Source organism: Lepisosteus platostomus, chromosome 5 (genome assembly GCF_059453375.1).
Source record: "Lepisosteus platostomus isolate fLepPlt1 chromosome 5, fLepPlt1.hap1, whole genome shotgun sequence".
Taxonomy (NCBI): domain Eukaryota; kingdom Metazoa; phylum Chordata; class Actinopteri; order Semionotiformes; family Lepisosteidae; genus Lepisosteus; species Lepisosteus platostomus.
Window position 1 is genome coordinate 39040295 of NC_142615.1, and position 13277 is coordinate 39053571.

General features: G+C 49.2%; 2 non-coding genes across 2 annotated transcripts; both read right to left on the reverse strand.

Moving 5' to 3' along the window:
• Positions 1 to 725: 725 nt before the first annotated feature.
• On the reverse strand, positions 726 to 783 carry LOC148666327 (U7 small nuclear RNA). The gene has a single exon (XR_015939001.1). It is a non-coding gene; the product is annotated as a U7 small nuclear RNA (small nuclear RNA).
• An 8185-nt stretch (positions 784 to 8968) lies between these two features.
• On the reverse strand, positions 8969 to 9041 carry trnav-cac (transfer RNA valine (anticodon CAC)). The gene has a single exon. It is a non-coding gene; the product is annotated as a tRNA-Val (tRNA).
• Positions 9042 to 13277: the final 4236 nt, after the last annotated feature.

The following is a 13277-nucleotide window of genomic DNA, read 5'->3' on the forward strand; positions in this document are numbered from 1 at the left end:
CAACCTCTGCTGTCTGCAGTAGCCTCCCAAATTCCAGCATGAGTGCACGAAGAGGAGTGGTAGAGTGTTACTGCAACGTCATTCAGAAGGGGAGTGATCCAGCTCAGCTCTCTGAGGTTTGGTAGATACATCTTCTTCATGAGTAATGTAGGATCAACTTCTTCAGGCTGGAGGAAGGGCTTGCATTTCGGCAGTAGTAACTGACTGAGTAGTGACTTCTAGGACCTGGTCTTATCAGGTTGCTTTGCCACGTTTGTCAGTTCTACTGAAAAGACCTGTCTCTAGGAAATTTAAGAAGCAGAAGAATGACTATCTGAAAGGTGACATGATCTGCTGGCTGTTTGATGTGATGTGATGAATGACACAGGAAATTCTAATTCTTGCCATAAGACAAAACAAGATCCATAAAACACTGGCAGGAGTGCAAAATGTGAGAAGATAAAAAGACACCTGTTTCTGCCCAATTTCAAACAGGGGATCTTGCGCATGTGTGATGAACGTGATAATCACAATATTACAGAAATGACAGCAGCATTGAACATGGCGAGACGTAAAAGATTGTTAATTCCCTTCAAATACTCACAGTGTGTTCAAAACTGCTCTAGTATGGAAGCACACAGCTTTATTAAGATTTCCAAGTGCAAGATCTTTTTATTCATAAAATACCCTATTTATGTTGTATGAGAAATATTAATATTAATACAGAATCTTTTTTCACCAAATAAATGGGCTTCCTGACTTTAAAAAGCCTTCTAGACAAATACTAAAAGAGCAAAAATTCCATTTGGTAAATGAAATGAAAACACATACCCTACCAAATCTTGAGTACAGGCCTTTCAGGGTGATAATACAGAACCATTTATAATTCAACAAATAAAACCTGTCAACTGGTAATCACCACTTATCATAAAAAAATAAGTAGCAATACACATTAGGGGACTCTTGGGTGCAAGTTAAATCCATGCAAGAAGGGGGTGTAGTGTTATATTTCCAAATCAGATATGCAAATGAGAGATCTGGCCCAGCCAATCCCAAAGCTCCCTTGGTCTGGAATGGAGCTGCTCCCCTCTTCTAGTTATTCACACTGGAGTTAGATTACATAGTAGCACATTTCATCTAACAGTTGCTCCAGAAACAAAAAACGTAAACAAATGACCTGGAATGTGACCACACCTATGAGAATGTAGTTCAACAGATAACTTGTAAACCTTGTCATAAGATTTTTTTTGTTCTACAAAATATACTTTATTCCGCAAAACAAAACATCTCAAAAGGAACATCTCACACATATTAACAATCCATGTAATAAAAAACAACGGCGGAACGGAGATTGATTGTCCGTTATCAATCTTTGCAAGTGGGGGCGGATTTGCGCAATTAAGAGAGTCCCTCCAAACCTACCACTCGCTATTGTCCTTTAATCCCTGTATAGGGCCCAAAGTCCATTCCAGCACTCCCTCGCCGTGGGGAAACCCCATTTGGCGACGTGGTGCTTCGTCCTCCTCCTGAGGTCCGCCAGGATCCTCTCCTCCAGCTCCCTCGCCCCCCACTTTATGTTGTGCCGGATGAGAGTGTTCCTCGCCTTCCACAGTCCTTGTTTTGAGAGGGACAGTAGCAGCCCCCACAGGTCCTGTGTCCCCTTGTCCAGTCCGGTGGGTGCCAGCACCCAGCAGAATGTACTGGTAACTGAGCACCGCATCCTTTCCCAGGAGTTGCATAATGTTGTCCATTCTGCCCCACACCGCCTTGGCGAAGAGGCAGCTCCAGAACACGTGCTCCTGAGTCTCCTCGACAAAACACGTGTCCCGGGGGCAATGCGGATTCCTGGTTAGCGAGTGTCTGTAGAGGACCTCTCTGGTAGCCAGTCTCTTGTGCACAGCCATCCAGTTGAGGTCCTTCAGTTGGTTGTCAAGTTCTTTGGGCTGTGTCCTTTCCCAGACTTGTCTGGGAACCTGCAGCCTTTCGTCAGCGACCAAATGCCCCCTCACCTCTTTGTACAGGGCTCTGTGGTTGGTGCAGAGCTCTGGCTGTCTCGTGGCCTTGTACCTCCTGCTCCACTTGACAGCGTGGGTGTAGAACTTCGGTCGCCTCTCTGCCTTGGGCCCAGTGTTTGACCACTGGACCAAGTGCCTCATCGGGACGGAGAGCCACAGCCTGACAAAGTATTGGTACTTGTGGCCAATGGGCTCCTGCAGCGCCCGACAGAGGTTGCAGTAGAAGATGCAGTCGAGTTTCAGGGGGAAATGTGGGACATCTCGAACCCCTTCCTCGACCGGCTGACACATCCGGTTTCTCGTGATGTACTCGTAATTGCCGCCCCAGACGAAGCAGAAGATCATCCCTTGCAGCGCTCATCTGAGTCTGGCCGGCAGCGGGTACACCACCGCCAGGTAAACCAAAGCCGGCAGGATGTCTGCTTTCAACACCATCACTTTCCCTGTGTAGGACAGCGACCGCGTTTTCCACAGACCCAGCTTCGCATTCACCTTGGCGATCCTCTTGGTCCAGTTATTGGTCTCATTGTCCTGGCTCTGGAAGGAAACCCCCAGTATTCTGAGCATCGCCTGCCTCCACCTCCGTCTGCTTTTCTGAAAAGAGCTCCGTGTAGAAAGCGGTGGCCGCTTCTACCTTGTCGCTCTCGTCCAGCACTTCCTCTCCATCTCCCCATCTCAGGCCGTGGATCACCCTCTTTTTTTGGGCTCCTCGGACCTGATTGAGTTTGCGGAGCCTCTCCTTCAGGTCCCGTGCCCGGGCTGAATTGAAGGCTCCTCCCCCGTTAGCCGAGCTGTACTCCTCCTCTAGTTGTCTCTGGAGTCGTGCAGCTTCCTTCCTCTCCCTGGCCGCCTTCCGTCTGCAGTACGTCTGCGCCAGGGTTCAGGTCCTGTCTTTCACCGACTCCCACCATTCCACCAGGGAGCTGTAGCCGTCTCTCAGATCGACCCAGCTCGCGTAGTCTTTACGGAACAGTGCCTTGAAGTCGTCTTCCTCCAGTATCTCCCGGTTCAGCTTCCAGTACCCACAACCGAATGCCGGCAGGTTGGTGTTAGCCACCACCGTCAAGCGCTCGTGGCTGGAATACCACTCCGGGGCCACCGTCGCCGACTCCAGGGAGCAGGTCGTGTGCAGAAAGATGTAGTCCAGGCGGCTGCACACTCCCCGGGAGTTTTTCCATGTTGTTCCGGCGTCGTTAGGGCGGCACCGTCTGAAACCGTCTACCAGGGAGAACTGCTTGAGTAGCGACTCCAGCTCTGCCGAGCTAGCGTCGCTCCCCTTCTCCCGGTCGACGTTGAAGTCCCCGCCAAGCACCACCTGTCTGTTGGTGGTGCAGCAGCTGGCCAGGTCAGCAAACACTTCCTTCAGGATAGAGGGTTCTGTCAGAGCATAGACGTTAATTGCTCTCAACTTCTGCCCCCTCCAGTCGATGTCTGCGACCAGGATCCGGCCCTGCACCACCAAGAAGGAGGAAACCAGCTTCATCTCTGGGTCTCCGAGGAGGATTCCCACTCCAGAAGAGTGGACCCCTCCTATGCTCCAGCATGATTCTCCCTTCGTCCATTCCCTGGTGAATGTCAGCTTGTCGCTTTCATCCTTCAGGTGGACCTCCTGTAAGAAACAAACTGAGAAAGACTTTGAGGCCAGATCATGAAAGACTCCCCGTCTTTTCAACGGGTCTATTAGCCCTCTCACGTTAGTTGTTAGATAGGTAAGTTTCACAATCATGATTAAACAAGTGAAAGTTGAACCTCCTCTCTTTGTGCTTACAGTGGAAAACTTGGGAGTCTACATCTGGGCACTGTTTAGCCTAGATGTAACTCCTCTCGTTCGGGTCCTGGGGGGAATATGCTGGGCTCCCTCCAGGTCTCGCTGGGGACTGAAAGGTAAACATGCTGGACAGGTCCAGCTCTACCATCAGTCCCGGCTCCAGGGCGGCTTCAAAGTAATCCTCGTCTTCCTTGAGGATACTCTCCACCACCGCTTTGGGAAGGCTTTTTTCTTCCCTTTCTCTAGGAGTTTCGGGGACCTCCAGTTGCTCCTGGGCCTTGGGGGAGGGGGTTCCGACTTCCTGGGCTGCCTCTTTGTGTTGTTCATGGGCCTCGGGGGAGGGGGTTCCGACTTCCTAGGCTGCCTCCTCCTGTTGTCCGTTGGACTCGGGGGGGAGGGTTTCCATTTCCTGGGCTGCCTCCTCCGGTTGTTCCTGGGCCTCAGGGGAAGAAAGTTCTGTTTCCTCTAGGACGAGGAAACGGTTCTCCCTTACCACTCTTTTCTTTTGTCCTTCCGAAGGTGGATCCGCCCTGCATCTCTTCTCCCGCTTTCTCTTTCCCTTCTTGCTGGGAGTTATTAGGGCCCTTTCTCCGGTCAGCCATTTTGTCCGTCGTCCTGGCAGCCATCTTGTGGCACTGGTGCAGCTGGGGGTGTGGCCTCGGCAGTTTCGGCTCTCTGCGGGGGAGGTGCGGGTTCTTTGTTCTCACCTCTCTCCCTTTGTCTTGAGACCGGTTTCTGCCGGCCGGCTTCCACCACCTGCGCAAACGAAGGTTTGTTTACCTTGCATTGGTGAAGGAGGTGTCCCTCGGCGCCTCATCCATTGCACTTTTTGGCTGTCCGGCAGGTTTTTGCCAGGTGCCCCTCTTTGTTACAGTTGTGACATCTGACGATGTCACACGTGTTCTCCTTGTGGCATCCTGGGGTAGTAAAGGTACCCCCTGTCGGATCCGAAGTTGAAGCGGGCCGGGGGGTGCTGGAAACCGTCGATGCCCTCTGGGTCCTCTTTCAGGAGGACTCGGTACTGGCGTTTGCCATACCAGACACCGCAACTGTCCCTGATCTCCGTCGGTTTGCCCACCACAGTTACATACCTCCCTAGGTACGCTGTTACCAGTTCCATTGGTTAGTAGGGGTTGTATGTGAGGACTGTGATGGTCCTCTGTTTTGTCTTCCTCATAGGCTCCGGCCTGAAATCAGAGAAACCGGGGTGCTTACCATTTTCTCTGATCATTTTCGTTGCCTTTTCATATGAGGCGACCGTGGCCATGTAGGCCTCCATGTATCTCTCTGCCTTGTTGTCTTGCAGGCAGTAGAGATCTCCGGCCACCAACTGCAGGATCCCTCTCAGGAAGGTAATGAAAAAGGATTTCACAGTTGGCATCGTCTCTGTTTTCTTGGTCCAGTAGAACCGGATCAGTGTCTTCTTGTCTGCCATCTGGAAAGAAGAAAAAAGAAAAAAGGAGAGAAAGAGAGAGAGCAAGGTCCTGTGGAGAGGGGGGTTTAGCTGCTAAAGGAGCAGCAAGGGAGCCCTGGCCTTTGTCCTTGTGGGCAAAGCCCAGCTAGGTGCAGGCGCAGGAGGAGAGAGAGAGGGAGCGGATAATGCTTCCGAGTCTCGAGGAAGAAAGCAAGCACTGCGGGCAGGCCACGAGTACCTACTCCCAGCCAAGAGGCCAAGGAGGCGGAGCAAGAGAAAGGGGAAGGGGAGAGGAGAGAGCAGAGAGAGAGAACGTTACTGCCGGATCCCACCCAGCTCAGCTGCTGCTTGGCCTTAACCCCCTAGGCTCAACCTAGGGCGATACCAGCTCAAGCACTCTTCAGGATCTTCGATCGCCTTCTAGAACTTTGGAAAGACAGGAACTGCGGGCATGCCACTTGAACTTGATCTTAGCCAAAAGGCGGATAAAATTGGATTCCAGCTCACTGGCCCTGGAAAACTTAGTTCAAGACTTTAAACTCTCAGACACATATAGATGTATATATCCCACAACAGCAGGATATACATGGTCAGGGAGGAATAGCAGCTCCAGAATTGACTATTGCTTTGTCTCAGAGAGAGTGAAAGTTGTTGGGGTCATTCTTCAGCCTGACTTCTTCTCAGATCATCAGGCTTTAGGGTGTAGAGTGGAACTCCAGGGCGGGACTGTCTTTGGCCCAGGCCTCTGGAAACTCAACACAAAGCTGCTAGAGAACAAGGGGGTAGTATCCCGCTACAAGGAGAAACTATCACAGTGGCTGTCCTTGCAGTGTCTGTATGGGTCAGTAGGAGAGTGGTGGGAGGAGGTGAAGGTGAGGACAAGGGCCTTTTTCATGGCTGAGGGAAGGAAGGCTGCCAGACGGAGAGGAGTGTTAGCCAGGAAACAGAGGCAGCTGCAGCGTCTCTACACGGTGCTGCACAGTGGCTTCGATGTGCTCGAGGATATCACCCTTTTAAAAAAGGACATCCGGAGCATAGCGGAAGAAAGTAGTCGAGGAGTGCTGTTAAGAAGCTGAGTGCAGTTCTTGGAAGAAAATGAGAAGTGTACTCACTTCTTTTTCAGGAAAGTGGTAGGTTCCAAGTCTGTCATGGAAAGTGTAGTTGATGAGGAGGGAAGAGAGAGTACAGAGCTGAGTGCTATCCTCTCCTGCATTGAGGCCTTCTTGTCACGGACGTCCAAGGGGCCTAACCGTGGCTAGCAGGAGGGCGGAAAAAGACCCATATGCGTAGCGGCGAGACGGGAAAAAGGCCCGGGCTCATTAGTGCAAAGAGTTCAGGAATGCCGTATAGAAACCTGTGCCCTCAGGGAGCGGACGTGGGGCGCCCTGGTGCTAGGCGGGTCTCAGGACATCCAAACGTCAGTGCTGAGCGAGGACAGAGTGCAAGACCCGGAAATATTTAGCCCAAGGGAAAGAGAGGGACAGGAAGGACAGCAGACCAGAAACTAGGGACAGGACAGAGAAGGACCGCCCTCTGGCTGCAGAGGGCGTGACACTTCTACACAAGACTGTACAGTTCTACAGAGGTAAAGGATGAAGAAATTCATTTTTTTACCTCAAAGCTAGAAAACGTTTTGAGTGAAGGAGATGGGGAAGTATTTGAGGAGGATTTGACAGTAGAAGAGCTGAGAGGCTATGGAGAGCTTACAGAAGGGGAAAACTCCGGGTGCTGACAGGCTCCCTAAAGGGGCATCTGCTTAACTACTTGCACGAATGAAGGCAAGAAAAAGCCAATCGACGTGAACGAACGGCGCTTTACAGAGGAGTACTGCCTGACTGGATCGTTGATGAACGACAGAGGCCACTCCGACCTCTTCTCGGTTTTCTTCAATGACTTACTAAGGATCATCTACACATTCGCCCATGCAGGGGAAGCCAGTTACACCAAAGCAAACGCAGGAAAGTGCATTTCAAGCAGAGACCAGGAGGGACTTGTTTACACCGAGAGTGGTCGGAGAATGGAACAATGCACCCAGCCCTGTTGCTGGAGCCGATTCTTGATGAGATCTTGGGCTCACTAAGAGGCCCCCGCTGGATGCTTACCTTTCTGTTGTTCTTGCAGGTCCTGCGCTGCTTTTGAGCCGAAAGAGCTCGTCCTGGTCTGTCGGCACAGCCCAATTGCAAATGATCGGCTCCGCGTACAGAAGGAACGTGCACAAGGTACAAGAGTGCACGAAGGCATCGGAAATACATAGGGAACAAATGACCGGTCGCTCAAGACCTCTGTGAAGTACAGGAGCGTGCAAAACGAGGCTGTTTCCACCCGGTCTCGGACCAAGGACCTTTCGCGTGTTAGGCGAACGTGATAGCCGCTACACTACGGAAACCTGCAGGGACCGCTGCTGGTGTCTCGCTTGCGTTTCGGGCTGATAAAGGGACACGTCACTTTAGGCAGGGGGCACTGGAGAGAGGAACAAAGGGCGCGATGAAACAAAATGTCAAAACTCGGGATCGAATCAGGGACCTTTAGATCTTCAGTCTAACGCTCTCCCAACCGAGCTATTTCGGTGGTGCGCAGAGCCCACAGCCACCTGCTCCAGCCTTCCTGTGTTGCGGCATGAGCGCACCAAGAGTAGCGGGAGAGTTTTGCAGGAACGTCACTCAGAAGGAAAGCCACCCAGGTGCGCCCTCTGAGCTCTGTCCAGCGCATCTTCCTCGCATGGACTTCTGCCTGCGACGGGCAGGAAACAATTAGCAAGAACAGAACGACACCCCATGGGTGTCTCATGACCACACCTTAGGTTGTGACACGTGCAGGTGTGAGGGGTTGCCGGGCTGCTTTGGAGCAGAGCTTGGGCGGAGGGGGGGCGGGAAAGCAGACAAAGAGGTGACACCTCAAGGTCTGCACGATCACAGCTCTCCGCCGCCCCAGGCTTCCGCTCAATAAGCTACTGGACACACCCTCCTCACACAGACCGTGGAAAACCCCCGAGTGGGAGGGCTCTCTCTTCCTCCCAGGAGCTCTTGGAAATGACGCACAGACAGGGCGCAGGGAGCCGCCGCCTGCAAACATGGCTCCAGGCAGGACTTCACTCCGCAGGAGCCGCAGAGCAGAGGAGATGGAGGCAGCTTAGCTCCTGTGCAGAGACCTGAGCTGTTGTTGCTGCGGACGCTGTCTTTTCTGCACTCGGGGTAGGAGTGAATGTTGAGTTGCCCTTAGAAATGAAGCAGAGCACTTCAACGACACGGGTGTGTGTGTGTGTGTGCGCCCTGGTGATTCTGGGAGACAGATCGAACCTGGGCTAAAAGAGAGGGGGCTTAGCCCTCTTCCATTTGCTAGTTCAAAGTTGTACAACCCATTTGTATCTGCTAGGCGGCGCAGTTGTCGTGCACAAAGAACGCTTTGAAAAGCGTCAAAGGCAAGTCATTCTGAGTTGGTCGTTTGTGTTTTCCGTTCGGACGCGAAATGCTGAAATGATCTCTCGGCTCCTCGGTTGTCATTTCTGCTCTGTAAAGGAATCACAGCACGCGTCGCCTTCCAGCACGCTGGGTCGGGACACGATGCCGGGGGTCAGAGAGAGCGATGTCTTCCTCGTTAGTATAGGACCTGTCACCTGTCCACACCTGTCACGCGGGAGACCGGGGTACATCAGGACGCGCATTGAAGTGAAAGCAGGATGCGCTGCGACATGCACTGTGCAGATCCCGCCACACTAAGAGGGGAGTGGGTCTGTTCGATCACAGCGCTAGGCGAATCCCCAATCCCCTTTTGTGCGTGGCGACAAAAGAAGTCTGTTTCCACCCGGTTTCGAACCAGGGACCTTTCGCGTGTGAGGCGAACGTGATAACCACTACACTACGGAAACAGTGGTAAGACGTGCCCAGCGGCCCAGTGCTGAGCTTCGCCAATGCGATTCAGCTGCTTCCAGTGCCTTTATTGGAGTGCGCTGATGGTTCTTGCTCTCTCTCCAGAGACCAGCACACCTGTCATGGACGGAGAAGGAAAGGCGGCGCCACATTCTACAGCCCTCTCCACGCAATCGACGAAATCGGGCTACTGAAGTGGAGAAAATCGCCTCTCCAGAAAGTGCAAATATCATCTTGGAGACTATAAATCCTGTTGCTGAAGGTCAGCCCTGTCTACCAGAGTAACCCTCCCACAGCGATGATCAGCTCGTCTCACACGCGAGAAGTTTCGGTTGGAAACAAGCGCCCCCTCTTCTCGCACGTTTTGCACGTTCGAGTAGTTTTAATGCGGCTCCTTCGTACACGGTGCTGATCTTTTGGAAAGCAGGAGGCAAAAACGACACGTTCTCATACCAGATGTCGAACCCGGGCCGCCTGGCTGAAAACCAGGAATCATAACCGCTAGACCATATTTCAGCGAACAACCACGCTGTTCCCGGCATCATGCAAGCAAACTACAGATGCAGCCATTCAAAGTGAGCGGTACAGACACGTACCGCAGGTAAGATGACACGGGGTACCGCGGTGCGTGATTGGTTGACCTACAGGGGCACTCGTGGTCCGTTGGTCTGTCGTAGAAAGATTTACTGTAAACGTCTTTACTGTGCCCGTTGTAGATATTGAATTTTACCACTGAAAGGAAATCTTAGTAGCTGAGCATAAAAAGAATAGGAGCATACTGTAACGCGTGTGAAGGCCATAAACGATATTAATTTTGGAACATAAACATACAGTTTATAGCTGGTCTTGGTACTTTAAAGAAAAAAATACACACCAGTATTCCATTTCTCCCTAAACATTGTAAGCTTCGAAGTCTTTAACTAACGTGATAGCAGAGTCAACAAGCATACTTTTAGAATTTGATTAAAAGGGAATATAATATGGAATCGCGTATCTAAAGAATTTAATAACGGTATGTACTGCGACAGGGCTGTGTAGGGCTGTTTCGCCTGCCTGTTCATGCAAGCTGTCTTGTAGCCTACTGGTCTAGGCGTATGACTACCAACTGGTAGGTTGTGTGTTCGAATCTAGCTGGTGCTGGGCTTTTCTTTTAACAAACATTTCTTCGAAAAAATAGGTAAGCGATATTATGGACAATCAATTGACTTTTATATTTCAAAATATCGCAACATGATCGATATTTGCGATATTTTGAACATATCTTCCCTTCTGAAAGCGGTTCCTGCTTCTAGTGTGTGTGTGTGTGCAACAGAGTACATTTTTATAGAGAAATGGAGGCTGGACAGTATGCGTTACAATATAAACATTTATATTGATTTAAATCGTGTTCTGATTTAAATCGCAAACGCATGTTTAATTATGTGTTTTTTAATCATAATCAGGCTAATGCATTTCTACATTTTCTGTATGAACCAGCTTAGAGGTTCATACAGAAAGACAGCTTGTGTTTAAATTGAGTGTAAGGTAATTTATGCTTCTAAAGTCATGGTCAGCATTTATTGTACTGTGCTGTAAACTTTTTCTGTGCCTAGTCACATTATTTTATAGCGTTTTTATTGTGTTATTAAATCCGGTGGCGCTGTGTGTTAGTTTCCTGACTCCCATTATTTAAACTGCGACACTGATCATTCATCTCTAAATAAACTTTATTTTATATAGCGTTTTAAGCGAATAGGTAATTAGATTGCTCATAAACCTAATCGCTTTTTCTACATAAACACAGCGTGATTGCTCTCTGAAAATGCTTTTCCTTAAAGCGATTCAATTTAGGGAGTAGCCCAACTACCACTTAACACTGTACTTCCTACTTTGAATACCTGTGAGACCGGTTTAATTCGTCACAGCCAGCACTCCGGGAGTTCATATTGCTTGACTAATTTTAAAAACTAAGTTATAAATGCAAACGCTTCCTCGGTGCGCTGCTCTGGTACGCCGGGTCTTACACAGTGCCTGTCGGCAGTAAGCGTTACAATATACATACCCAACACTGCTTGAACCCATCTGTCATGCAAATAAAACACCTTGAATTGAATTGAATTGAGGGAGAGAGGGGGGTAGTGGGACAGATATACTGTAGACAGACTCAAGGCAAATAAGATACTTATGGGTACGCAGGCATTCACGACAGCAACATATGAAACATTTGCACGTACTGTATAGTTAAGTTATTACTTGGTTTTCAAAGTGCAACGAAATACAATATTGTTGTTGCTGCTGTTCTGGTTGTTTTTATCCCGTAAAGCGTTTTGAGAATCCACCTTTAAAGGCGATATATACTGTAAAACCGCTGATTCTTATGGAATGTGTTCCGCAGGAGATTCAAATTTTTATTTATTTATTTATTTTTTAATCGCGTATCTTAGGAAATTATTTATTGTCTTCATATTTGGCCAGGGCTTTAAAGAGAAGGCGCGCCAAAAAATGTCGGTGCCGTCGTCTCCGCTTTAAAGGTACCCCCGTGCTGGAAGAAATTGACCTCAGAACGTTTGCCCAGCTTAGTTATAGTGGACATAAAAACAAGAGTTCGCTGGCATTATATCCTAGAAGACACAGACCTGGGGAAAAGACCGTGAGCCTGTCTCTAAATACTAATAATACAGTATGTGATCTCCTGTCCCAGCCTCAGGAACAGACAGTGAGCCTGTCTCTCAATAATAATAATACAGTGTGTGATCTCCTGTCCCAGCCCAAACGACGACACAGTGTGCCTATCTGTCAATAATAATAATACAGGGTGCGATCTCCTGTCCCAGCCTGAGGAACAGTGTGCCTGTCTCTCAATAATAATAATACATTGTGATCTCCTGACCCAGCCTGGGGAACATACAGTGAGCCTGTCTCTCAATAATAATAATCCAGTGTGCGATCTCCTGTTCAAGCCCAAGCGAAGACACAGTGAGCCTATCTGTCAATAATAGTAATACAGTGTGTGATCTCCTGTCCCAGTCTGAGGAACAGACAGTTAGCCTATCTGTCAATAATAATAATACAGTGTGCGATCTCCTGTCCCAGCCTGAGGAACAGAGAGTGAGCCTGTCTCTCAATAAAAATAATACTGTGTGTGATCCCCTGTCCCAGCCAGAGGAACAGACAGTGAGCCCGTCTCTAAATAATAATAATACAGTGTGTTATCTCCTGTCCCAGCCTGAGGAACAGTGAGCCTGTCAATCAATAATAATACAGTATGTGATGTCCTGTCTCAGCCTGAGGAACAGAGAGTAAGCTTGTCTCTCAATAATAATAATACAGTGTGTGATCTCCTGTCCCAGTCTGAGGAACAGACAGTCAGCCTATCTGTTAGTAATATAATACAGTGTGTGATCTCCTGTCCCAGCCTGAGGAACAATAAGCCTGTCAATCAATAATAATACAGTATGTGATGTCCTGTCTCAGCCTGAGGAACAGAGAGTAAGCTTGTCTCTCAATAATAATAATTCAGTGTGGGATCTCCTGTCCCAGTCTGATGAACAGACAGTGAGCCTCTCTCTCAATAATAATAATACAGTGAGTGATCTCCTGTCCCAGTCTGAGGAACAAACAGTGAGCCTGTCTCAAAATCATAATAATACAGTGTGGGATCTCCTGTCCCAGCCTGGGGAACAGTGTGCCAGACTCTCAATAATATTAATAATAATTATACAGTCTTATCTACTGTCCCAGCCTGAGGAACAGACAGTGAGCCTGTCTCTAAATAACAATTATACAGTGTGGGATCTCCTGTCCCAGCCTGGGGAAAAGACAGTGAGCCTGTCTCTAAATAATAATAATACAGTGTGTGATCCTCTGTCCCAGCCTGAGGAACAGACAGTGAGCCTGTCTCTCAATAATAATAATACAGTGTGTGATCTCCTGTCCCAGCCTGGGGAAAAGACAGTGAGCCTGTCTCTCAATAATAATAATCCAGTGTGTGATCTCCTGTCCCAGCCTGGGGAAAAGACAGTGATCCTGTCTCTCAATAATAATAATCCAGTGTGGAATGTTCTGTTCCAGTCTGAGGAACAAACAGTGAGCCTGTCTCTCAATAATAATAATAATAATACAGTGTGTGATCTCCTGTCCCAGCCTGAGGAACAGACAGTGAGACTTTCTCTCTATAATAATAATTCAGTGTGGGATCTCCTGTCCAGCTCTGAGGAACAGTGAGCCTGTCTCTAAATAATAATAATACAGTGTGT